Source organism: Staurois parvus, unplaced genomic scaffold (genome assembly GCF_062004578.1).
Source record: "Staurois parvus isolate SC_StPar_1 unplaced genomic scaffold, SC_StPar_1.0 ptg000439l, whole genome shotgun sequence".
Classification (NCBI taxonomy): domain Eukaryota; kingdom Metazoa; phylum Chordata; class Amphibia; order Anura; family Ranidae; genus Staurois; species Staurois parvus.
This window is the reverse complement of record NW_028318235.1, coordinates 1745118-1767486: the sequence shown is the minus strand read 5'-3', so window position 1 is coordinate 1767486 and position 22369 is coordinate 1745118. Positions and strand designations below refer to the sequence as shown.

The 22369-nt window shown below is 41.2% G+C and overlaps 1 protein-coding gene across 2 annotated transcripts in view; it reads right to left on the bottom strand.

Moving 5' to 3' along the window:
• Window positions 1–255: 255 nt before the first annotated feature.
• LOC149454033 (uncharacterized) overlaps window positions 256–22369 on the bottom strand; it is a 65319-nt gene continuing 43205 nt past the window's right edge. For both annotated transcript variants that reach the window (XR_016314381.1, XM_089687864.1), the window contains 2 exons: window positions 1735–1854; window positions 256–1646 (listed from right to left, as the gene is read on the bottom strand). The gene's annotated coding sequence lies outside the window, so the exon portion shown is untranslated. The remainder of the gene's footprint in view (window positions 1647–1734; window positions 1855–22369) is intronic.

Below are 22369 nucleotides of genomic sequence, written 5' to 3'. Positions count from 1 at the left end.
ATTGACAGCCAGGGCCGGTTGCAAAAATCTCATATATATATATATGTGTATGTGTGTGTGTGTGTGTGCGTGTGTGTGATTTTGTGAACCCGTGCCACTCTGTAGCAGTATTTCTGTCGGGAAGTGGTTAATATATCACTTTAAGTAAAAGAAGTAAACATTAATAAATAACTAGTCTAAAATTATAAATAATGATTAATGACTGTAGTCTTGACTCTTAAGTTTTAAAATTTTAAATAATACATCAGCTCTCCCTAACATTTAATCTTTTTTTATTTTACTAGCAAATTAAAGCTTATTTTATGAATTTGTAGCAGAAATTCAATATTACCTTGGATCGAGTAAGGTAGCAATGCAATAAAGTGGGTTTTGCTCCAAGCAGAGAAGCATTTCTGTAAAGCACCAAGCACCACGTTTTTCTTAAATTTTAACACCGTGGTCCTCATCCACTCCTTTTGAAAGGAGTCTCTGTAGCACAGTGACTGCAGGAATTACATCTGAGGAAAAAGAATCTGAACAACTCACTTGGTGAGTCAATCCTTCAAAGGGAGTCAAGACGGTAATCATCTTTTCCATGAGATTTCAATGATTTGCAGTGATAGTTGCAGGCAGTTCATATTCTGATACATATACTCCAATGGCTCGCTTCCGCTCAATCAGAGACTGCAGCATGTAAAAAGTGCTGTTCCAGAAAGTCTGAACATCTTGTTGAAGTCTTTTAACAGGTTGACCAAGCTGGATCTGAATATCCTGCAGCTGAAAATATGTCAAATTTGAATGTGGCCAACTATTCTGTGCCCGACTCCCACAGCATCAGCAATGCTGCACTGTGATAAAAAGCCAGCTCTGAAACAGCCAGCTGCAGTGTATGTGCCACACAAGAAGGACTCTGAAGTGTAGGATCTTCCACGCCTTTTATCATATTTCTGGTATTATCACGGACTACCACATGGACAGAACTTTTGGAAAATGCCCAACACTTAAGCATTTCTTCAAGTATGCTCTTTGTACCTTGGCCTGTGTGAGTCTTTACATGGAGCAGGACTTGCTGCAGAGTGAAATTGCCATCAATCCATTGCGCAGTTAGGCTAATTACAGACACTGGACTCACACTATTGCTCCAAATGTCCGTGGTGAAACTGATCGTTTTTCTGTCCTCCAGCATGCTGATAATGTGTTTTTCATGTGTTGTGTAACTGTGGCAAGACAACATCTGTGACATAATGGCAACTGGGAATTTTTATACTTAGGCTCCAAAACATTAAGAAGTCGAAAGCCCATGTTGTCAACTATTGATAGTGGCTGACCATCAAGAACGATGAATTAGGTAACTGCCTCAGCTATTTATATAGCCCTTGGGTTGTCCACTGATAATTTTTCTCATCTTGGGAGGGTTAGCTGCAGTGTCAGCTGCTGAGTGCTAGTGCTAGCACTGCTAGCTCAGTTTTGTGTTTCATTTTGAGGTATTTTATGAGAATACTGGTATTATAAGTACTTAAGCAACCATCTAGTACAATTTTTGCAGAGCAAAGTTTTCAGTCTGCCATGTGTAGGTTGCTTTTTGTTGATTTTAAAAATCGTTTAGACTGCTGACTTTTGCTGGTATCTCTTTGCACTGAAAGCCTGAAATAAAGAAGTCTCTCCACCTTGGTGAAAAAACAGAAAAAGAAAAATTATTGAGCCACAGTTTATTTAAAAATTAATACATTAGACAAAATATGAAGCTGCTCTCACCACCACTTGCTGTACGTTCTTCCTGCTGCCATCCAAGCATCCAGCATCTTTAAGGTATGGGCAAGTAGTAACCCAGTGGGGTAATCCAGCCAGTGTGCACTCCAGGTAAATAGTGGGACTCTATAAAAAGCAGAGGATGGTCCTGGGAACCCAGCCACAATGTGTACATGAATGAGGTGGTGCCACCACCATAAACAATCTAGGTAGGGTATAACCATATATTATATGCACAAATAAAGGAAAATGGCACATGCACCCAAATGGCTATGTCAAGTTTATTTTGCATCAAATTAAAAACATATAATTATGTAGTTCTGCAGTTGGGAAGATACTGGAGAGTTTAATAAAAGACCACATAAAATGAGTTCTTTCTGGAAAAAAATATTTTAAGCAACAGATTGAAGTTTTCAAACAAATCTGATTTCTTTTTATGTGGAGGTGAGCAAAACCTTGGACAGAGGGGTAGCTGTGGACGTGGTATACTTGGATTGTACAAAATCGTTTGGCACAGTTCCCCACACCCAGCTAATGTATAAGGTAAAGTCTAAAGGCTTGGAAAAATCCATATATAAAATGGAAAGAAAACTTGCTAAAAGATCGTATTCGAGAGTAGTTTAATGTAGGTTAATGATTCATACTCTGAATGGTCTAGGGTTGTCAGTGGTATATAAAGAATAAGAGAGGGTAGAGGTTCATAAATATGCTGTATCACCCAGTATATGGTTTCTGCCCACTAACCAAAAGACATGCATACAAAAAAGAGGGATTGTGAAAAAGAAATTTCACAGAAAAAGTGGTTACATCATGGACAGAATGCGATACTCAGAATAATTCCCAAAAATTATGCTTTGTTACACAATAATTATAGACAATAGGGTAAATACCCTGGTTCACCATCACCTCAGGATGAGATAATACACAGGCCTAATATCACATAAAAGCAACATCAAGACCGGTCTTATTATAAATGTGCTGCATAAGCAATAACAGAAACCTGTCTAGTGCATTTGCAGCACCAACACATTGGTTACACCACCAGCAGGGGGTGTGTCAAAAAATTGTACCGTCAGGTATAATACTATACAGCGCAATGCAATAATGGCTGATAGTAATATATTAATAAAATTACCCATAACCCAATCAAGGCAATGTGGGTGAAAAAATTGGAAATGTAAAAGGGGGGAGGTTCGGGTGCTCCAATGATAACAAGATGATAGAATGATAGAAATGCAACCCCTATGTAGGGCACGAGTGAGTGGTGAACATGTACAGATTCACAGTGGACATGCCCATATGTACAGATGCAGAGCTATTTATAAAAGGAATCGCTGTTGGTATCCTTCGTGAAATAAAGATGATAAAGATGGCAGGGCCCTGCTTCATGGGGTTTCTTCACCGCAACGTGCGGACTATAAACCACCTTAATATCGATGATAGTATGAAGCCTGCTGGGTCCTCCGTCTCTTGTAATATATAATTGGTGCCTTGCACCTGGATAGTGAATCAACTTGTCCCCATCCTGCAATAAATTGATGACAAATGGACAGTCAATCAATATATTCTTGCTGATGTATGTGTAGAGTGGCGAATAAACACCTTTTATTCTACCTGTGTGACAGTTCACTCACCACCTGAGCCATAGGTGATACTTTCTTAAAGAATCCTCCGTCTAGATTACCAGGCATGGTCCCGGAAACAGCCGCTATCATCGGGACTGTGACTGGCGGGCTCAGTTCTCCCCTTGGTGCCTGTGCAGCCTTGCACAGCTCGTGGCAAACAAATATGGCCACTTCCCTGCTGGTCAGCGTGTATGGTGCCAATGCGTGTGATCGAAAGTGACGTATCTGACGTATGTCAACGCGTTTCGCCGATGGGCGTATCTCCCTCGGCTTCGTCAGGACCAATGCGACATCTGCCTTTCAGCTTCCTATTTATGCTGGGCCCAGTACCGCCCATATATGCAAATCTGTTCCTGGCAATCATTCTCAATGGAAAAAAGAGCTAATTACTTAGCAAGACAGCTGGTCATATAAACACAATTAAAAGAGTGGACACCTGGGCACACCGAGAGGGAGGAAAAATTTCCCACTTTCTTATGTCATTAAGAGGAATAAAATGTTTGCCACCAAACCTCCCACAAGGTGGCGCTGCTAATTTATAATTCTACACACTTGACTATTTTTCTAAAAATACTTGGAGATCACATTCAATATTTAACCCTTTTCGGAATAAAGTATCAAGTTTATAAATCCAATATTTCTCACGTTTTAACAGTTCATCATAATCACCTCTCCTCTGAGGGAAATTTAGTGCATAAATACCTTTCACTTTAGTACCCTCTAATTTTCCTCCATGGCATTTAGTATAGTGCTGAGCTAAATTGCTTTCGGGGTCATTGGACCTAATATCTCTGAAGTGTTCACCTATTCGTACCTTAAGCTGCCTTTTAGTTTTACCAATATAATTTTTTTTTACATGGACAGGTCAACATATAAAGTACTCTGGCTGTGGAACAATTCATAAGACTTTGAATTTTAAAGTGAGCCCTATTATTAGAATCAGAGAAAATGTCTGTACGATCCACAAATTTGACATTTTCCACACCTATACATCCTTTTGTACGTGACGTCAGCCATGTTGGTTGTTTTAACGGCTGATAGAGTGGATAAGAAGATCACCAAAATTTGGTGCTCTTCTTGCTACCATAAGAGGACGTTCACCTACAATTTTACCAAGATTAGGGCACTGTGTAAGGATCTTCCAATGTTTTTCTAATATTTGTTTAACATCCCCCCATTGTGCTCCAAACTGGGTTATCATCCTAACTGGTTGTATAACTTGTTTCTCCTCTTCTTTTCGGGGACAATAACGTCTTACGGTCAGTCTGATATGCCCGTTTTCTAGCTTTTCTGATCTGAGAGTGAGAGTATCCCCGTTCTCTAAACCTTTTATAGAGGTCCTGTGCCTCTATCCTAAAGTCATTTATATTTGAACAGTTTCTTCGACACCTCAGAAACTGTCCAACTGGAATCCCGGTAATCAATGAACTGGATGATAACTCCTGGCCTCTAATAAGGTGTTAGCTGCAGTTGGTTTTCTGAACGTTTTTGGTGAGGAGCATGTCGCCTTCAAGTCTAAGTTCAAGGTAAAGGAAGCAAATATGCCTTTCATCAAAGACATACGTAAGTCCAATATTGAAGGAGTTTTGGTTTAACTCCTCCAGAAAAAGGTTTAATTCCTCTAATGATCCCCTCCACATGAGGAAAACATCATCAATGTATCTCAACCAAATCTGAACATGTGCAAGAAACATTGGTGATCTATAGACAACCTGCTCTTCCCATGAACCCAAGTGCATATAGGCATAGGCCGGGGCCCATGGTGCCCCATACTCATGCCTCTAAACTGTTGGTAAAAAATATTGTTGAATTGAAAAAAATTATGTTGCAAAGCAAATTCCAGTAGCTCACTTATAAACTAATTTTGTCCCCCCATATTGGGATATGATTTATCGAGGAAAAATGAAGCTGATCTTAGTCCACATTCATGTGGAATAGATGTATATAATGGCTCAACATCTATTCCAACCAAAATGGACTTCTCATCTATCTTCAGATTTTCAATTTTGGCTAAAACATCTTTAGTATCTCTAACATAGGAAGAAAGATTAGGAACCATATCCTTGAGAAACAGGTCAACATATTTTCCCATTTTCTCAAGGGGGCCCTGTATAGCAGAGATAATGGGCCTTCCAAGGGGATTTTCAAATATGTATTGTGTATTTTAGGAATAATATAGAAGGTAGGGTAATTGAACTCTTCTATCCTCAGATATTCAAACTCCTTTTTAGTGAGAAGGCCAGCCTCTTTGCCCAGCATCAAAATAGAATTTCGTTTTTTAACCACAATAGGAAAGGGATTAGCAGTTAATTTACGGTATGTATATGAGTCATCTAATAGGCGCTTCACCTCTTTTACATAATTCTGTTCATTTAAAATGACTACATTCCCACCCTTATCACTTCTTTTAATTATAATATTTTTTGCCTCTTTCAATTCTCTAAGGGCCCTTCTCTCCTTTTTAGTGAGATTATCACCTATTGGCATTTTCCACTCAAGATTCTTAAGGTCAGTCGCTACTAATTCAAGGAATTCTGCTATCCTCATGTTAGAACGTATTTTAGGCATTTTAGTTGACTTGATATTTAAATTGACTTTTCTAACTACATCATGATGATTATCTTCCTCTAGTTCATCCTCATTGTGGTCATCACTTTCCTCCATGAGGGATATCAGCATCTCCAACGCTGAAACTGAAAAATAGTAATCCTGAAACTTTGGAGGATTTGGGTTCAGATTCATCCATGGAGGATCGTAAAGCGTTGGAGATGCCGATATCCCTCATGGAGGAAAGTGATGACCACAATGAGGATGAACTAGAGGAGGATAATCATCATGATGTAGTTAGAAAAGTCAATTTAAATATCTATGCCTGTCTGCACTTGGGTTTCTGGGAAGAGCAGGTTGTCTATAGATCACCAATGTTTCTTGCACATGTTCAGATTTGGTTGAGATACATTGATGATGTTTTCCTCATGTGGAGGGGATCATTGGAGGAATTAAACCTTTTTCTGGAGGAGTTAAACCAAAACTCCTTCAATATTAGACTTACGTATGTCTTTGATGAAAGGCGTATTTCCTTCCTTGACCTTAGACTTCAAGGCGACAGGCTCCTCATCAAAAATGTTCAGAAAAGCAACTGCAGCTAACACCTTATTAGAGGCCAAGAGTTATCATCCAGTTCATTGACCGGGATTCCAGTTGGACAGTTTCTGAGGTGTCGAAGAAACTGTTCAAATATTAATGACTTTAGGATAGAGGCACAGGACCTCTATAAAAGGTTTAGAGAACGGGGATACTCTCACTCTCAGATCAGAAAAGCTAGAAAACGGGCATATCAGACTGACCGTAAGACGTTATTGTCCCAGAAAAAGGAAGAGAAGGAGAAACAAGTTATACAACCAGTTAGGATGATAACCCAGTTTGGAGCACAATGGGGGGATGTTAAACAAATATTAGAAAGACATTGGAAGATCCTTACACAGTGCCCTAATCTTGGTAAAATTGTAGGTGAACGTCCTCTTATGGTAGCAAGAAGAGCACCAAATTTGGGTGATCTTCTTATCCACTCTATCAGCCGTTAAAACAACCAACATGGCTGAAGTCACGTACAAACGGGATGTATAGGTGTGGAAAATGTCAAATTTGTAAATTTGTGGATCGTACAGACATTTTCTCTAATTCTAATAATAGGGCTCACTTTAAAATTCAAAGTCTTATAAATTGTTCCACAGCCAGAGTACTTTATATGTTGACCTGTCCATGTAAAAAAATTTATATTGGTAAAACTAAAAGGCAGCTTAAGGTACGAATAGGTGAACACTTCAGAGATATTAGGTCCAATGACCCCGAAAGCAATTTAGCTCAGCACTATACTAAATGCCATGGAGGAAAATTAGAGGGTACTAAAGTGAAAGGTATTTATGCACTAAATTTCCCTCAGAGGAGAGGCGACTATGATTTATGGATTTATAAACTTGATACTTTATTCCGAAAAGGGTTAAATATTGAATGTGATCTCCAAGTATTTTTAGAAAAATAGTCAAGTGTGTAGAATTATAAATTAGCAGCGCCACCTTGTGGGAGGTTTGGTGGCAAACATTTGATCCCTCTTAATGACATAAGTGGGAAATTTTTCCTCCCTCTCGGTGTGCCCAGGTGTCCACTCTTTTAATTGTGTTTATATGACCAGCTGTCTTGCTAAGTAATTAGCTCTTTTTTCCATTGAGAATGATTGCCAGCAACCGATTTGCATATATGGGCAGTACTGGGCCCAGCATAAATAGGAAGCTGAAAGGCAGATGTCTCGTTGGTCCTGACGAAGCCGAGTGAGATACGCCCATCGGCGAAACGCGTTGACATACGGCAGATACGTCACTTCCGGTCACACGCATTGGCACCATACACGCTGATCAGCAGGGAAGTGCCCATATTTGTTTGCCACGAGCTGTGCAAGGCTGCACAGGCACCAAGGGGAGAATGGAGCCCGCCAGTCACAGTCCCGATGATAGCGGCTGTTTCCGGGACCATGCCTGGTAATCTAGACAGAGGAATCTTTAAGAAAGTATCTCTTTCCTCAGTGGCTCTGAGGAAGAGGCAAGTCCTCGAAACGCGTCAGCCTTTTGGATGTCTAAACTCCCTATTGCGGACTGTTACTCAGCGCGGTGTTGACCCAGCTGTTCTTTAAGATGTGCCTTGACTATATTGTCGTTTGTGAGTACAACACCTACTTTATTTTTTATTAAACATTTTTTATGGTAATGCACTAGGCCTGTGCGCCCTCTGTTTTGTCTTTCCTCATTCAGTATATTTGGATTTCCCCGGTCTGTTGAGGGCAGCAAGGTGTGCATGTTCCAGGACATTCTTAATGTGGTTGTAGCCTGCATCGAGTCCATCCCCAAGCGCAGGAGCATTTGTGTTTGCTGGTGAGTGAACTGTCACACAGCTAGATGAAAAGGCGTTTATTCACCACTCTACACATACATCAGCAAGAATATATTGATTGACTATCCATTTGTCATCAATTTATTGCAGGATGGGGACACGTTGATTCACTATCCAGGTGCAAGGCACCAATTATATATTACAAGAGACGGAGGACCCAGCAGGCTTCATACTATCATCTATATTAAGGTGATTTATAGTCCGCACGTTGCGGTGAAGAAACCCCATGAAGCAGGGCCCTGCCATCTTTATTTCACTAAGGATACCAACAGTGATTCCTTTATGAATAACTCTGCATCTTTAAATATGGGCATGTCCACTGTGAATCTGTACATGTTCACCACTCACTCGTGCCCTACATAGGGGCTGCATTTCTATCATTCTATCATCTTGTTATCATAGGAGCATCCGAAACTCCCCCCTTTTTACATTTCCAATTTTTTCACCCACATTGCCTTGATTGGGTTGTGGGTAATTTTATTAATATATTATCAGCCATTATTGCATAGCGCTGTATAGTATTATACCTGACGGTACAATTTTTTGACACACCCCCTGCTGGTGGCATACCCAATGTGTTGGTGCTGCAAATGCACTAGACAGGTTTCTGTTATTGATTAAGCAGCACATTTATATTAAGACCGGTCTTGATGTTGCTTTTATGTGATTTTAGGTCTGTGTGTATTATTTCATCCTGAGGTGATGGTGAACCAGGGTATTTACCTCATTGTCTATAATTATTGTGTAATAAAGCATAATTTTTGGGAATTATTCTGAGTATTGCATTCTGTCCATGATGTAACCACTTTTTCTATGAAATTTCTTTGACAGTTGTATACCCCAAGGTTCAGTGTTGAGACCCTTACTTTTTATATATTTATAAACGATATAGGGCCTGGGATTAAAAATACCATTTCAGTCTTTGCAGATGACACCAAGCTGTGCAGTGGAAAAATGTCTCCAATTTACAAGCTGACCTCAATGCACTGTTTAATTACCCAAAGGTGTATTCCCCAACAGTTTGAACTGGGACTTTAAGGGCAACCCAAAACAGACAATAGATAATAATTAAATAATTTATTCCAAAGATGTGAAAAGACATAATTTAACATACATGTTAAGAACCTACATACAGCATAGTACAGCATACGAGCTCCTAGTTTTCCCCCCAGCCCGCGCCCCCCCCCGACCTCTCCAACACGACCAACAATGCCACCATCAGCCCCACCCCGCAAGCCAGAGTACTCGGCGTAATTCTAGACTCCAATCTGTCTTTCCAGCCGCAGATCCAATCACTGACAAAATTCATGCAGACTCCACCACCGCAACATCTCCAAAATACATCTGTTCCTAACTCCAGAAACTACAAAGCAACTCATTCACTCCCTTATCATATCACGACTCGACTACTGTAACTCCCTCCTCGCCGGCCTACCCCAACACAGGCTATCCCCGCTTCAGTCTATGCTTAATTCTGCGACCAGACTCATCCACCTTACCAACCGCACTGTATCCGCCACCCCCCTCTGCCAATCCCTCCACTGGCTTCCGATTGCCCAACGCATAAAAATCAAAATATTAACATTGACGTACAAAGCTGTTCATAACACTGCCCCAAACTACATCACTGACCTAATATCCATCTACCACCCAAAACGCACTCTCCGCTCCTCACAAGACCTCCTACTTTCTAGTTCCCTGGTCTCCTCCTCCCATGCCCATCTCCAGGACTTTTCCAGGGCTTCCCCATCCTCTGGAACTCACCACCCCAATCCATCAGACTGTCACCCACCCTTCTCACCTTTAGGCGCACCCTGAAAACCCATCTCTTCAGAGAAGCCTACCCCGCCCTCACCTAATTGCCGATCTCCTCCGATCTTCCCAGCTATTTCCTCCTATACCGCTCTCCCCTCCCTCCTAGATTGTAAGCTCCAAGGAGCAGGGCCCTCGAACCCCTCGTGTATTGTATTGTATTGTTACTGTGCTGTCTTGTGTATTGTCTCCCATTATAATGTACAGCACTGAGCAAACTGTTGGCGCTATATAAATACTGTATAATAATAAATGAACGTATATATAACTTGCTAAGAGCTGAGACATAGTGTTGTGCCTTCTCCTACAACTCAGAAGGCAGTGAAAGGTGAATGAATGTCAATGGAAAGCTGACGCGTTTCAGAACATAAGTCTTTCCTCAGGGGTATGTTGAAGAGAAAGATGGCCGGAAAGGCATTCTACAAATGTAGTGAATATGAATCAGAATTCACAGTAGCATAACAATAAAAGTACAATCAAGAACATATAAACATTTACAACCTACATACCATCTTGTTTTCTTCTGAAATAACTTAGTTGTGCAGAGAAAGGCATGAAGCAATTTTATTCTGATATGCTCACTGGTGGCACCCTGGTGCCCCAAGGGCTGGATGGTGAAAGGGAACTCTCAATGAGGAGGGGAGGAGAATAACCTTTCCCCAAGGGGGGCGATCCTCTCACACACGGATCGCCTAGAAAGACTTAAACTATTGAATGTGGACACCAATGTTCAAACACAAGCCTATAGAAAATACAATATAATGCCATTACTTAAATAAAGGAATGCGCTAAAACCACAAACTATCCCTAATTTAGTGTAGAAACATTAGTGCAAAAGATATATATATCTATTCTCAATTAATATCAAAAAATCAAAATTATGTGCAAAACTATTTTTTAGTGCATAAGTAATTTAAATAATTAAATATGTGAATATAAAAAAAAAAAAAAAGTGTCCAATTCTGAATTTCTTTAAATGTCCAAACAAATCCTTTTCAAATTCAGGTGCTCTCAAAGAAATTGTGCCAAAATCCACCACCAAAAGTAAAGTTGGGTAACTCACCAGAGCTCCATGCTGATCAATCTCTAGATCAGCAAAAAACGCTTTTTGCTCTGGGAGCAGATGCAATGAATCAACTTCTCAGGTGTGATGATCAATAGTTACACAATCATCCATAAAGTAGGTATCCACCACTCAATATAATGGTTCCAGGAGCATTATATCACTCTCTTTTTATATCTCTCCACCGAGGTCATGTTTGGGAATGAAAGAGAAAATCATGGTGCAGCCAGTTTTTTTTATAAAAGTATCCAACAATTTAATAAAGATTTACACTCACAAAAAGGGTGTCTTCACCGACACCAGTATAACAGCATAAAACAGCAAATGGTATAACAGTCTCCTGTTCCCCGTACACTCACTACAGCGCTCGTGACTCAATTTTCTCCACAAACGTCAGCATCCAGCAAGCCCTACTAGTTTCGTCATGAATGACGTCTTCAAGGGGCGGTCTGGATGCAGATGTCAGCTCCTCCTCAGAAAGAAAAAAAATGAAGGCTTCGATATCTCATTTATTACAAATTTCAATAATCAATATAAGATCATAGAAGGAATTGTAAAAAATATTGGCCCATACTTTTGAAAGATGAAGTATTGAGAGAAATTATTCCCCAGAGACCAAAATTTATCTATAGAAAAAATAGATCTCTGAGAACAAAGATAGTCCATAATATTTTAGATCCCCCTAATATAAAGAATAATTTTTTTCCGGGTCTAAAAGGTTTTTTTCACTGTAAAAAATGTAAAGCATGTAAAACAGTGAATAAGGCTTTGAGTAAAAGTAAGAAAAAGTTCTGCTCAAGTACAACTAATAAAGAATATAATATCGACTCGTTTATCTCATGTAATTCAACACATGTGATCTATGTTTTGGAGTGCCCGTGTCGCCTCCAATACGTAGGAAGAACAGGGAGACATTTGAAGACGATGATTGCAGAACATTTAAATAATATAAAAACAAGTTTTGAAAAATATAGTGTGTCGAAGCATTTTAAATTAAAACATAATAGTGACCCAAGTTTAGCAACTTTTTATGGCATTGAGAAAATTAATGAGCATTGGAAGGGGTCTGATATGATTAAAGAAATATCAAAGAAGGAAACATATTGGATATATGAATTGGACTGTTTAAAACCAAAAGGTATGAATATAGATATTGATCTTAACTGTTTTTTGACAAACTTTTGAAAGAATACTTCTTGGATACTCTACATGCTTTGGGTTAAGAAAAAAGAAAAAAAACAGAATTTGTGATATATGGGGATTGTGAAGGAATTTTTTGATATATAAAGGAGGATTACTTGTTTCATTTTATGTATAGTTTTTGGTTTGTATTTTTTAGAGATATTTTATGTATTGTTTTTACACATTTATATATGTATTTTTTTATATATATAAATTTTGATTATAGAGTACTTCTTTAATGTGGGTATGGCCCTTTAAATGTACGATGTTAACATTTTATGCTGCTTTTTTAGTATTTTGATGCTGTTATATGGCCTGGGATATTTGTGGATGTTTTTTAAAAAGGAATTGCAGGGTGTAAGGCGAGGTTGGAAGCTTGTTTGGAGATTGTGCTGCTTCGCCATAACATTCTGTAATTGGAGATGCATATTCATGGAGTTGTTAATGTGATTGGTTAAGCTGCTCAGCAATGCAGAGTGCGGGTGGTATATTAGAGAGGAGCTGACATCTGCATCCAGACCGCCCCTTGAAGACGTCATTCATGACGAAACTAGTAGGGCTTGCTGGATGCTGACGTTTGTGGAGAAAATTGAGTCACGAGCGCTGTAGTGAGTGTACGGGGAACAGGAGACTGTTATACCATTTGCTGTTTTATGCTGTTATACTGGTGTCGGTGAAGACACCCTTTTTGTGAGTGTAAATCTTTATTAAATTGTTGGATACTTTTATAAAAAAAAACTGGCTGCACCGTGATTTTCTCTTTCATTCCCAAACATGACCTCGGTGGAGAGATATAAAAAGAGAGTGATATAATGCTCCTGGAACCATTATATTGAGTGGTGGATACCTACCTTATGGATGATTGTGTAACTATTGATCATCACACCTGAGAAGTTGATTCATTGCATCTGCTCCCAGAGCAAATAGCGTTTTTTGCTGATCTAGAGATTGATCAGCATGGAGCTCTGGTGAGTTACCCAACTTTACTTTTGGTGGTGGATTTTGGCACAATTTCTTTGAGAGCACCTGAATTTGAAAAGGATTTGTTTGGACATTTGAAGAAATTCAGAATTGGACACTTTTTTTTTTTTTTATATTCACAAATTTAATTATTTAAATTACTTATGCACTAAAAAATTGTTTTGCACATAATTTTGATTTTTTTGATATTAATTGAGAATAGATATATATATCTTTTGCACTAATGTTTCTACACTAAATTAGGAATGGTTTGTGGTTTTAGCGCATTTCTTTATTTAAGTTATAGCACTAAGAAATTTATTTGGTTTCTTTGAGGTGGAATTGCTGCTTTAAAGTATTAAGGGTGTGGCGCTTTTATTACACTTGTAATATAATGCCATTACTTTGCTGTCGGTCCTATAGTGGCAGCAAAAAAGGGGAAAATTGATAGTCAATACCCACACTGTCACAATAAATGTATAGAGTTGGTATGCTAAAGTCCAAAGGCCTATGACTATAAGAAGACATATGTATCACAATACTGTATATGTGCCATAATATCCTGGAACTGTCTCCAATACTGCTTGAGCAGACCTTCAAGGATTCAACCAGCTGGCCCTGGTGCGCAACCAAGGGAGGTATCTCCCCCCTTAGCCATGTCAATTGGATGGATTGCTTTAAAAATGGCCTATATAGTTTCTTGGATACACAGAATATAACTGGTTACTATTTATAAGTAAAGTTGATCCAGAGAACATCCAATTGCCTCTTGGGGGATCAGGAAGGAATTTTTTTCTCCTGCAGGAGAAAATTGGATCATGCTTTGCAGGGTTTTTTGCTTTCCTCTGGATCAACTGTGGGTGTAGGATAACTTTTTTTTTTGTATGGTTGAACTGGATGGACACCGATACTCCTGCAAATGCTTAGTATTGGTACCGATACCAATATTAGTATCTGTGCAACTTTAGTAGGCAGGCTCCTTACTACGGGGAGAGAAGGGGGGAGGACCACTTCTGCTTTTAATTGCCTAGGTGATTGCAGTGGAAGTGGATACTTGTCAAACTTGGGTACCCCCTCCCCCACCCCTGCTACCCGTTGGGGAAGAGGACTTAAAGTGGACCTTCCTCTTTTGGGTGTTTGTGTTGTGCTAAACAATCCCAGCATGGCCAGAACTCTGTAAAATGCATTCTGCCAAGTGAACCAAGTCCTTGAAAGACTCTCCATTTGAAGCAAAATTTCACAATCAATGTAGGCAAAACTGAAACTTACTTTGCCTGCAACTTGCTGATACTGAGAAGTAATTTCTCTTTTGATGAACTGTGAACTGTTCATGTATTTTATGCTGTCCCACTAAGTTTTTAATTACAGCTAACAAAACTGACAGAAGCAGTGCTGTGTTTTATTCCAATACTAACTATATGTAAATAGTTATGTAAAACTACAATACAATCAAATAAACTGAGGTTAAAATATGCTTTTATACTTGTCGTTTACAAATGCATACAATAAACTCATTCCTTTGGAGAGAGCCCACATTCAAATCCCACAACAAATTCATAGCAGTGTAATCCAAATATATCAAACTTTAAGAAACAATAAATAGACTTACAAGCATACATAAACATAAAAATCGATGTGCTGCCCCTTCCAAAAACTACTTTAAATAATTAAATAAATGAACTCCCTACTACACAAAGGGTCCCCACAAGTGTGCATGTGCTGTAATGCCCCGTGGGCTGGCAATTATATCCCTCCTCCCCAATGACTAAATCCCAAATAAATCAATAAGTAAATACAAGGTGCTTAAACGACAATTGTGCTAAAAATAGCACATATACAATGCCTGAAACTGTGTATATAGTGAAATTATATAAAACTATATATATTAAAGTCCCAATAATTGTGCAAACATATAAAAGTTTGAAAAAAATTTAACGTTCCAAAAAAACCCCAAAGAAACCCCCATCCGCATCTGGTGTGAATATTAAGTGATACAGTAGTAAATCTTATCCTTAGCAATTCTCTGTGCGTAGCGCTCCAATTAGTGCTCCCCCTCCTGAGCCCCACTCACCACAGATAATTGACCACCTGGAATGGTAGGTCAAATAGCGCATGAGATGTTGCAGCGCTCTTCTGCAGGAAAGTCCATCTGTGTGGTCTTGACACCTCTAGATGCTGATGACAGACTCCATAGTGGAAACACCTCTAGATCAATTGTTTGTGACAAAACTCCACCAGAACCTCCACAGTACTCCTCCACCACCATAAAAACATCATAGAGAAACTTTCATAGTGTAACACCGTATTTATTAGGTAAAAAACATTTAACATTGCACTTACATAAAAACCATGTGTATGGCACTTTAAATCCCAGCAAAAAACAATTCCTTCTCAGAGGAAAAGCCCCACTCTACATGCTTCCTCGTATGACATCATCAGGAGCATGCTCTAAAAGTGAAAGTGCATAATTTTGCTGGATATGTGCAAATTGATGTGAGCTTTGGCGTGTACGGTCACAAAATGGAACTCTCAAAAAATTTAATTGCTAAAATTAGAGTGAAAATTCTATGGCTGGAGGGAAGTTCACCACCCTGGTAAGCCCTACACTTGCTGAAACAAAATATGCCGATTTGGGAGTGGTGTGAACGTTATTTGGCAGTAGTGATCCCAGCTACAGAGAGTGGTGGTAGGCCATCTTATAGTGACATATAACAGCCAATGGCTGCCCAGAAGCAAGGCAAGCGCTGTTGCCTGTGGCAACACGTGCAGTTACAACTGCTGACTTTATGCAAGAGATGTGTCCAACTTATGATACACAATTTTGTTAAGTGATTTTAGAGAATCGCCACATGAGAAGAATTGCTCAAAGAACACTGATCAAAATTGCTGCTATTCCTACTGGTGGTAAAATTTCTAGGGGAAATTCTGCTGATGAGAAAATATACTGTGCCTGGGAAAGCCGGCAAGGAACAAAATCAATTACCCCTGATAACAGATGAGTGTGTGTCGCTGGCAGATAGGAGCTCCAGAAAAGGAGTCACTCAGCAGTTCAAGAAATATGTGAAATATGTGAGATACAGTACCAGGGGTGGACTGACCATTTGGAAACTCGAGCACTGCCCAGGGGACCGGGGTCAGTAGGGGGCCCCATGAGATGCCCCTGGTACCTTTTTTTTTTTTTTATAGGCTTTTTTGAGTTTGGGCAAGGACACAGGGGCCCCACAATCCCCTATTGCCCGAGGGCCTCATGAGTTGTCAGTCCGCCCCTGTACAGTACCTTAAAAAACATGGAGTGTATTAAATTGCAGTGAAGGGAGCATGCTGTTCCAAATGTTCCCTGAAATTGAAGTGCCACTTAATGATATTCCAGTCCAGATATAAAATAATTTGAAAGCAGTTGTATCAACTGTCAGTATTTTTACTGGCAGCCAGTAAAAAATTAGCATTTTTCTCCTGCCAGTACATGTCAGTGACAGGAAAAGGTTGAAAGTTAAAAATATGGCTGTGACTCTTGGCTCAGAACTGCATGTATAGTTCCGGTCAAGAGCCGGCTGAGAACATCCAAGTGCCTGCTACAGTGTGTTTGGGTGGTCCCGGCAGGGGACGGGTCTGCCTGAGTCTGTCTTGTGATGTCATGGCGCAAGGGAACCGAGCTGTCAGGGCTCCGGGTATGACCAGAGGTGTGTGGACTGACACAGGGAAACGCAGGCTTCAGATATAGTATAAACAATGATTTATTTAAAACTAAACAATACATAAACGCAGTTCCGGGTCAGGAACAATCAGGCAGACAAGGTACAAAGGAGCAGACTGGAGAGTGGTCAGGAATAGCAGAGGTCAGGACAGGCAGAGTTCAATCAGAGTCAGAGATCAAGCAGGATCAGACAGGAAGCAGACAGGATGCAGGTACAGGGGCTCTAGGGAAACATACACCAAGGCCCAGATCACAGGCCTGGTCATTCCTTATATGCACCTTCTGCAAATCAGTCTCAGATGTTTTGGCTGACTGCAGGAGTGAGCCTCTGGTTGCTGAGAGCACCCGCTGGCCAGTCCTGGTACTGCAACGCCACAAGGCAGGCGAGTCCCACCACTATTGGCGAGTCCATTCCTGACACGAGCAGAGTGGCCAGAGCCTTGTGTGTGGGTCTGCGGCATGGGAGCAAGGCAAGCCAGGAGTGAGACTGTCAGTGCTGTTTGGACTGCAGTGGACTGAAGGGACCACCTGGTGTGGATAGAGGCTATCACTGTGACTCATCTGTGCTGCTGCACACTGCTGTCACTGTGAGAGTCAGTTTCATGTGTGTGTGCCTGCCCATTCTAATTTCTTGCCCTGGTGGGTCTTGTCCCTGAGCTACTTTTAACTACACTGCTCAAAACAATTAAAGAAACACTTTTTAATCAGAGTATAGCATCAAGTCAATAAAACTCCTGGGATATTGATCTGGTCAGTTAAATAGCAGAGGGGGTTGTTAATCAACTTCAGCTGCTTTGGTGTTAATGAAATTAACAACAGGTGCACTAGATAGGCAACAATGGAATGACCCCCAAAACAGGAATTGTTTTACAGGTGAAGGCCACTGCCAATTTTTTTCCCTACTCATCATTTCTGACTATTTTTCACTAGTTTTGCATTTGGCTAGGATCAGTGTCACTACTGATAGCATGAGGCGATACCTGGACCCTGCAGAGGTTGCACAGGCAGTCCAACCTTCCAGGAAGCATATGAATATGTCTCAAGAGCATGGAGGAGATTCCAGGAGACAGGCAGGTACTCTAGGAGAGCAAGACAGGGTTATAGAAGGTCCTCAACCCATCAGCAGGACCAATATTTGCTTCTTTGCGCAAGGAGGAACAGGATGAGCACTGCCAGAGCCCTACAAAATGACCTTCAGCAGGCCACTGGTGTGAATGTCTGACCAAACAATCATAAACAAACTTCATGAGGGTGGCATGAGGGCCCAACATCCTCTAATGGGCCTTGTGCTCACTGCCTGGCATCATAGAGCTTGCTTGGCATTTGCCATTGAACACCAGAATTGGAATCCTTGGACCCATTGTCGGACCCTACGCTTGTGCAGTGGGTCCTGGGTTCCTCCTGGTGCATGACAATGCCTGGCCTCATGTGGCAAGAGTATGCAGGCAGTATCTGGAGAGTGAAGGAATTGATACCTTTGAATGGCTCCCATGTTCGCCTGACCTAATTCCAATAGAACTCCTCTGGGAGATCATGTTTCGGTCCATCCAACGCCACTAGGTTGCACCTCAGACTATTCAGGAGCTCAGTGATGCCCTGGTCCAAATCTGGGAGGAAATAACCCAGAACACCATCTGTCATCTCATTAGGAGCATGCCCTGACTTTGTCAGGCATGCATACAAGCACATGGGGGCCATACAAACTACTGAGTACCATTCTGAGTTGCTGCAATGAAATGTCAGCAACATGGACTAGCCTGCTGCATAAATTTTTTTCACTTTGATTTTTGGGGTGTCTTTGAATTCACTCCTCTGTAGGTTGATAATTTTAATTTCCATCAAACGATGGGGCATCCTTACGTTCCTAACACATTACCCAGTCCATATCAGTATAGATATCCAGCATGATATTTTTCACCATTGAGATCTGAGGTGTTTTCAAACTGTTCCTTAAATTTTTTGAACAGTGTATATTGAAAATATAAAAAATGTTTTTTGCCTTAAAGTGGTAGTACAGTCTTATTGGACACTTGTACCTAGAGGTAAGCTTATAACAAAGTTTACCAGTAGGTGCAAGAAATATCTCCTAAATGTGCACCATTTAGGAGATATTAAGTGACTCTGCAGCCAATAACATCACCAGCGCATGCGCTTTAAAGGAATTGCAAACCCATGCTGTTCCTTCAGAGCTCTGTGTGCTGCGGCCAAGAGTGATGTCATTGTGGCTCAACCATCCAAGCGACCAGAACCCCTGGACCCAGAAAGAAACCCAGGTGAAGATGAAAACCCTGTCAGCAGTGACAGCGCACCGCTGGAGGGCTCGTTTTCAGGTAAGTTTTTCATAATGTACAAAGCATGCTAGCACATTATTACATTACCTTGCAGAGAGGTTTTTTTTAAATGTTTACTACCACTTAAATATCTGCCTTAAATCACATTAATAGTTGCATATTGTACTTGTTTGTAGCCTAAATACTGAAATTTGCATGTAAACTGTTATTTTTTAACTTTTGGAACTGTCAGTGTAACACCCTGTTATTATTCAGACTGCAGGATGTTAAAAGAGACACAAGGTGGCAGTGTCCTGCAACTCAGTGACACACACACTCTGGTAAAAGCTTTATGGATCTTATAGGCTGAACTGCAGGACTTTGTTAGAAGGCTGCTAATTGGGGAACTACATTTTTCCCAGAAGAACTGGCATGTGGGCGGAGGCATATACAGCTGTGTGAGCTGCCAGGCTGAGTGAGAGAGGAGAGGAGTCAGGGGGATCGCTGACCACCAACGCGTGATTTTTCTGTATGTGTTGTTTTCTTTGCTTAGAGTTACTAAGAGTGATAATTGCTATTATGCACACTTTATACTGTTTGACCGTGGTCAGAAGAGTACTGTGGTGTCAGCAGGGGTTGGGCTTTCAGAAGGGTTCAGGGGAGCCTGAAAAAATAACTCAGCGACTCCTAAGGGGGTAGTGCTACATGTGGGGGCTCGTCTGGGATATCCCTGTTCAGAGAGTCTGTGAACCCCAAAAAGGAAGTATGGAACCCTCCGAGATCACCACGTGGTGCCAAGAAGAGAATGGAAGACCAGATAGATGTGTGGTGCCGAGTCTCCCAGGAGATGACTGGACTGGAGAACAGGTTGAACGGATGCTGATGACTCCCTGAAGAGAGAGTAAGTGTTCTAGATATAAAAGGCAGTCCCGATGCATCTAATGTGTTAGTCCTGACCAAATGGAAGAAAGGAGTTCCTCCTTTATTTGAAGTAGAAAGTATACACCTGTCTGACACAGTGAATGGACAGTTGTCACAGCCAGGCTCCACTGACGATGGCACACAGAATCCAAAGAAAGGAACCCCTGAGCTGAGCATTCCACCTCATTAGAACTATCGGGGGCATACTCACCACTACACTAGCCGAACTGGGGAAGTTTATAGAGACTCTGCTAAAGAACTCCACTTCTATCACCAGTCACAACTACCAAAGAGATTCTTTTCTGGCAAGGTCCCTACTCCCCAGGGGAGGATAACTTTGACACCGAGGTTGAGCAAGTCCTTCGGGCCATAGAAGAGTGGGAAATGGCAGATGCCGTTATGAGACAGAGAATAGTGGAGAGCTTATGAACTCGAACTCCTGCCTCTGACATCATGTGGAATCTAAAACAGGAAAAGCCAGTTTGTACCGTCTGTGAGTGTTTTGAGGCCCTATGAGAAGTGTTTGGGCGAGTCTAGAACTGTACTGAATTTACCTAATTGTTTGAACACACATATCAACAAGGGAAGAAACTGTCGAATTATGTGCAAAGGCTGGGCAAGATTTTGCCCCAGGTGGTTGTACAGTAAAGAATGAAGGCAGAAAGTGCCAACAAGGCCCTCTGGACCCAAGTACAATAGGAGGCTCAGGATCAAGATCCGCTATGTTGATTGACAAAAAAAAAGCCCTCAAGGAGGGTTGACTTGACCCACTTTGTGTGGAAGATCCCCCGGATGCCAAAATTATTCATAGGGAGTGGAATAGATTGGAACTGAGGAATAGGGTGGTCTACTGAAGGAGCCCCTCAGACCGAAGTGATGATTTATGGCAACTCTTCTTGCCCACCCAGTTCAGAAGATGGTATTAAGGTCACAACATGATGAACATGGGCACCTAAGGCAGGAGAGGACTTACTTGCTGGTGAGAGATCAGTTTCTACTGGCCACAAATGAGATCAGAAGTAGAGGAGTACTGTTGCACCTGCCTAAGCTGCATACAGAAAAATACCCTACCCACACAAGCTGCCTTCTTGGGCAATCCTCAAAGCCAGGGGCCAATGAAGCTCATGTGTATTGATTTCTTGTATCTGGAACCAGATTCTAGCAGACAGGGGAATGTCTTATTTCCTTATTTCATATCTGTTTCACTAGATATGCTCAGGCATTCCCCACAAAGAACCAGTAGACATCCACGGCACCCTGCTGTTGGAAAAGAAACAGCAGTAGAGTCAACATATTGTTGCAGTAGTGCATACTTATAATAGCACTGAGAATAATGCCACAGGCTTTTCCCCCCCATCGCCTAATGTTTGGACTGGAGGATAAGTTACCCATGGATTTGGCCTTTGGCACAGCTCTCAATCACCTATCCCCCTCATCACATCAGGGGTATGTAGAAAGACTAAAACATCAATTAGAGACTGCTTATGAGAAAGCTAAAAAGGCTTCTCAATCCGCAGAGGGGAGGAACAAGCACCTCATGATTCCAAGGTGACACTGCAGGATTTTCAGCTAAGGGACCGAGTGCTGTTGAGAAACTTGGAGTTCCAGCGAAACATAAAATCGCAGTCCGCTGGAAGTCTTATGTCATCTGTTGGAAGCTGCTGGACCTGCCTGTTTATCAGATCTTCCTAGAAGGGAAGAAGGGTCCAGTGAAATCTTGGCTCAGGAATCATCTTCTGCCCTTATCTGATGCTGTGTAAGTAATCTTCCCACTATGGGGAATAGACCACGTAAGCCTCCACCTTCCCCTCCTCAGCCCACTGCAGCCCCAGAGGTAGAAGACATCGATGAGGAAGAGGGAGTGGAAATAGGAATAGATTGGCGACCACTTCTATCCACCATAAAAGACAGCAATCTGGCATCCACCCCTGCTTCAGGATTGAACGCTTCTTCCACAGGTTCCCATCCAGAGACTCCTTCCTCTGCAGGGATAGGCCCTGCAGGACTTGCTGAGCCTACTCTTCAGCTATATCCCACTCCTTGAAGATTTCCACCTTCCTGAGCCTGTGCTTGACTCCCCAAAGGGTTTTCAAGCAGAGTCTGTGATAGAAGAAGCTTTTGAGCTCATGAGAGTGGAGGAAGGAGATAGTGTCACCACTCAGGCGGAGCT